This window comes from Benincasa hispida, chromosome 2 (assembly GCF_009727055.1).
Source record: "Benincasa hispida cultivar B227 chromosome 2, ASM972705v1, whole genome shotgun sequence".
Taxonomy (NCBI): domain Eukaryota; kingdom Viridiplantae; phylum Streptophyta; class Magnoliopsida; order Cucurbitales; family Cucurbitaceae; genus Benincasa; species Benincasa hispida.
The window spans coordinates 23,550,442-23,556,320 of NC_052350.1; the positions used below are offsets into that span (position 1 = coordinate 23,550,442).

The 5,879-nt window shown below is 33.3% G+C and overlaps 1 pseudogene; it reads left to right on the plus strand.

Moving 5' to 3' along the window:
* The first annotated feature begins 2,124 nt into the window (after positions 1–2,124).
* On the plus strand, positions 2,125–5,218 carry LOC120072010 (annotated as a pseudogene).
* Positions 5,219–5,879: the final 661 nt, after the last annotated feature.

Consider the following 5,879-nt stretch of genomic DNA (forward strand, 5'->3'; position numbering starts at 1 on the left):
AGAGCAAATGAAATTGGATCAATTTATACATTAAAGATCTTTCGTGGATTACGCACATCAGTGAATACTCCTATGGTGGTTCATTAACTTGATGTGTAAAGGATGTGTCATCTGATTTCAGAAATATGATGAAGGATGTTAGGTCCCGAATAATCATAAAAATCGATAATAAGTGTACTTATATAGCTTGACTAGTTCATACACTGCACTTTGTAGTATTTTTCAGTAATTTTGTTACATATAGATGATATTCCTCCAAAATGAAGATATTGGAGTAGAGTTAAACATATAGTATGTTTTATTTGAGAAATAGTTTACATTGCTTTATTTGATTATAATAAATCTAGTTATGATCCAGTTGATTGTGAAGACGAAAGTTAGTTATCTAACCCATACAAGCTAGATCTTAAACAGGTTACTTAGTACATTGAGAAGAATTTTTATATCATGACCGGCTACTTCCTCAAATCATGCTGGAATTCTTGCAATTCACGAGGTTAGTTGAGAATATGTATAGCCAAGATCAATGACTCAGCACATTCGTGGAACATGTGATTTGTCTTCTAGTAAAAATCTTCCAACAATATTATATGAAGACAACACAACATGCGTATCCCAAATCAAATGATGTATATTAAAGGAGACATAACAATGCATATTTCACCAAAGTTTTTCTAAACTCATGATTTTGAAGAAAATAAGGACATTACTGTACAACAAATTTGTTCGTAAGATAAACTAGCAGACTTATTTACAAAATCATTACCAACCGCAACCTTTAAGAAACTGGTGCACAATACTGAAATACCGCGACTCAGAGATCTCAAGTGATGTTTCCATGAGAAGAGGTAAATATACTGTATTCTTTTTAAGAGTATTAGACTATATGAAATATTAACTATACTTTTGATATTTTTATGAAAAGTATACCTCTTAAATGGTTTTGAAAAGTTTAGATTTGATTTCTTGAATTATATTATTTCTTAAAGTGATTGAATGTCTACCGACTTGGCATTTATCTATATGACATATTTATTTGGTTTTTCGGTCAATGAGATACTTGCTTTTGTCCTTGTTACTTTTCTTGACAAAATTTGAGCAAAAGAGTATTAAAGTTTGGAATATGTTGTTTATCCTTTGGTTGAAATAAACTAGAGTTTTATTAAATGTCTTTTGAGCATAAAGTATGCATATTCTATAATTTAGATGGTTGAATGAAAATCATTTCGAGTTGCAGAATGAAAATCATTTCGAGTTGGCTCATCCCTAACCCCGGCTGCAACTCGAGCGAAGCTGTGTGCAACAGTATTTCCTAGACGATAACAAAACAAAAATTGGACTCATTTAAAAGGTGACGTGTATGAATTGAGAAGTGACATTTAGTGAAGTTTGATTGGATTTAAAAAGAAAATGAATTAAAAATAATATATAATATATTCGACGATTGACGGTAAAATTTTTAAATTAAAAAATGAAAAGTATGCTATTTAAGCGTTGGGTTGTACCTTATCTAAAACAATATATTATTTTATATTTATTTTAGAGTTTTCATTTCTCTCTCTTTTTAAACCCTTCGTCTTTTTTATCGAAGAGATTTATTTTGTGGACAATTACGTTAATACCTCTACTCTTGGTTTTATCCCTCGTGAGGAGAATAAAAAGACCCATTCCTTGACCTCTTAAGTTTCTTCTTAGAGTTGTTCGTTGGTATGGAAAGTTGATTTTCAGATTGTATTTTCCTTGTTATCCATAATGAGGTAGTGTGATTTGGTGTTTGGTATTGCATATGATTTACCTCAAATAGGGGGGAAAACAGTTTTTATAATTTTCAGTCCTCCTGAAAAACACAAAGTCTTCGGTATTGTTTTCTTCAAATTTCAATTTTTTTTTTCTTTTCATCTATTTCTCAAGAGAGATTTATTGTAGGGTAGAATTGATTTGTTGAATCTTTAAATTTGTAAATCCACTCTACTGAGAGTTGTAAGATTGTTCTTTAATTTTCTTCAATTCATTATGAGAGTTGTTCTTTATCCCAGTGGAAAGTGGGGTGTAACAATTTGATCATCAACTGTGGAAAGGATCATGTTTGTTTTTGCTTTGTTCTTGCTCCCGAAAATAGAACTCATGTTCGACTCTAAACCATGGAATGAGTTAAAAGCTTATAGTGAAGTATCCAATAGGAGTTTGGAAAGTGGATGTAGGTCCAATTGTACTGAATCATTATAAAACCACAGTGTCAATTCTTTATCCCTCTCCTTTTTGTAATCAATTTTTGTTATCATATTTCATTGCATGAAATTAATTGCAATGGTTGAAATCATTTATCATATTTATTTAGGTTAAAAATAATTTTTAGTCCCTAAACTTTTGTAAAAGTAGCAATTCAGTTCATAAACCTTGGATTATAATGATTTAGTCATTCAACTTTCAATTTTGTAACAATTTCGTCCTTAAACTTTACTATGTGACCATTTCGTTTTTGTACTTTGAAATTTGTAACAATTTAGTCCATATTTTAAAGATGTGTGTTAAAATTTAATTAGATTTTTTGCACAATAAACTAATAAACTAATTAGAGACTCAATGTTTTTATAAAATACAAAGTCTACATCATAAAATAATAAAAAATGACATCTAATTTTGATAAATTTGTTTAATTGATTATTTATAAATGATTAAATATTTATTGTTGTTGTTTAGGGTGGGGAATCGAATCTCTAAAGTTCATCATTACTATTGAGTTTGCTGAATCTACTGCTCTCCTAGACTGTATTATTTCATTTGAAGAAGCAGAGATTTATCCTTTACGAGTTGAAAACTTGAAACTCGAAACAAATTGGATGATTCTTTGAAACTTACTTGAAGGTTAAGACTGTTTTAACAATGAAGTCTAAGCATTTGTTGATGACATTATTGGATCTTTCATCGATGAGCCATTGTCTCAGGTTTATCTTTTTGTCCAAGAATCAATAACATTGTTGCTCACATCCTACATGTAATCCACGACGAACCAAATTCTATGTTAGACTTAAGATCACCCCATAGATCGATGTTGCGGTGTATAGTGATTTGATATCCGGACAAAAAAAAAAAGTATTTAAACGAATAAATTACTAAATTTTGAAATATTAATAAATAAATAAATTTGAAGGAGAAAAGGAGAAAGAAAACTTCGTGGTGCTTACCGTATAAACCCTTGTCCTCAAATCTCAACACTTTTTAACCTAAATCGCCGATTCAATTCCTTCTCGCTTTGCATTTCCAATTCGACGCATACCAATGGTGGGTACTCTCTTTTCCACTCTAATTTCTTGATGTGCTTACTTTTTTGAGTATTTGTTGATTCTATTTTGTGGTGAATTTCGTAGGCTTTGCCGGACCAGAAGACTGTTGATTATCCGAGTTTCAAGCTTGTGATTGTTGGTGATGGTGGCACTGGTATGTTCTTTTTCTGATTTTGCTTTGGGAATAGCTGTATCATATCTTATGGTTTATTAGAGTTTTAAATTTTGGTTCAAAGGTATTAAAGAAAACTTCGTATATAATCCACTTGAACTTCTTTATCTTTTTGGCCGAGGTCATTTGAACATGAAATTCCTCCCCTCTTCATCACTGTTTGTTGGTTCTCTATAAAAACTTGAAAATTCATGACATTGCCTCGTAGTTGAGGATGCTAAAACGGTAATAAGAAAGGAAGAACGAATGAAAAGAGGTTCATGAATTAGGATATTGGGTTTGGTTATTCCAGGTAGATGTAGATTGTTTGTATTGCTTCAGTTCGAAGGATCTTTCTTCGTCAAGATGGATTCATATTATACTCGATAAGACTTAAAATTACAAGTATAACTGAATTGATTACGTTTTTGTTGCTCAGGAAAAACAACTTTTGTGAAAAGACATCTCACAGGGGAGTTCGAAAAGAAATACGAACGTAAGAATTATTACAATTTTTTTCCCCATTTTATGGTTTATTCATTGTTAGGATTTTATTTCAAATAAACAAACAACGTATAATTATGTGTGTGTTATGTTTCCTTGAACTTTTAGCAACCATTGGCGTGGAGGTGCACCCATTGGACTTCTTCACAAACTGTGGAAAAAATAGATTTTACTGCTGGGCAGAAGAAATTTGGTGGTTTACGGGATGGCTACTAGTAAGTCATAGAATTAGGTCTTTTATCCTTTTGGATGAATTTATATGCTCCCAAGTTTCGATATTCCCGGTTATACTTTGTTGCACTTGCACATTTTCCTCATTTCTGTGGGGAGTGTGTTTCCCCCCATAAGTATGCCTTTACTGTTTATCCTGAACATGAGCTGAAACTTACAAAACTAATTATGACCTATTCCTTTAGCAACATTGTTGAATTTTCTATATTCTCTTGTACATTTATTTGGTCTGATAGACTATTTTATTTTGGTATTATTTTTTTGGACTTTCATTTCTGTTCTGATTTCAATTTTCTCCTACCGATGAAGTTCCTTATTTTGTGTTTTAATCCATGATTGCAGCATTCATGGGCAATGTGCCATCATCATGTTTGACGTTATTGCCAGATTAACATATAAAAATGTTCCTACGTGGCACCGTGATCTTTGCAGGTAATCTAACATTTGTTTGTATGAAACGATCGTATATGAATGAATTGTTGTATTGTCAGTGCACACTTCTTGAAGTTGCTTACCATTTGGAGACTTAATACCTTGCAGGGTGTGTGAGAATATTCCAATTGTTCTTTGTGGAAACAAGGTCGATGTGAAAAACAGGCAGGTTAAGGCCAAGAAAGTCACATTCCACAGGAAGAAGAACCTACAGTACTATGAAATATCTGCAAAGAGTAACTACAACTTTGAAAAACCATTCCTATACTTGGCCAGAAAGTTAACTGGGTAAATCCAGTTTCCGGTTTTCTTGTATTACTTTTTATATTTAATGTGGGAACTTTCATGACAACAGACTTCCTTTTTGTATGGCGATCCAGGGATCCTAACATTCATTTCATGGAGTCTCCAGCTCTTGCTCCTCCTGAAGTACACATTGACTTGGTTGCCCAGCAACAGTGAGACTCTATCATCCTCAGTCATTACTTATGAAACCATTCACATTATTATGAGTAATCCATATCCATATGTTGCTTATTTCTGCAGGCATGAAGCTGAATTGGCAGCAGCAGCCAGCCAACCTCTTCCAGACGATGACGACGATGCTTTCGAGTGAAAATGGTCAATCGTCTGGTGATGATGCTTTATGCATATCCATTTTCTACTGTTATCCCCGAGTAAGATAATTTTTTCCTTGCTAGGATTAACAGAAGGGAATTAGGTGGGCAGGGTGTGGCTGAGGATTGAAACTTGAACTATGAAAATGTTAGTTTTCCCCCGGGATGAAAGAGAATTGTGGTGTAGATGGTTGGTTTCTGTTGGTGAGATTCTCTATCATTAATAGAGAGCCGCATGGCCTCCGATTGAAAGTTCATTATGAAGAATTTTTCTCTATCTTGTTGTTCCACCGTTTGATTTGTGTTCGTTTTCCTTGTTTTTTCATCTTCGGGGTCTATCTTTTGCTGCAAAGTGCGAACAAAGTCCGAGTTTGAAACAGAGTCCCCCCACCACCACTTTCTTCGTGCTCTCTCGATTAGTGTTTGTTAGTGGCATGTAAGGATTATTGTGGTTTTTAATTATGATCAATGGGTGGTGAAGGAAGTTACGAGGGAGGGTTATGGATATAAATTTGGAGTTTTTTTTTTTTCTTTCTTTTTTTTTTTTTTTGGAGGGGGGGGGTTAAATTGGGAGGAGTGTGCATCAATTGGTCGGGTTGGTCTTGGTAGAAAACTAGCACCGAAAATCAACCCAAAAAATGCGTGGATTTTGATCGAGGG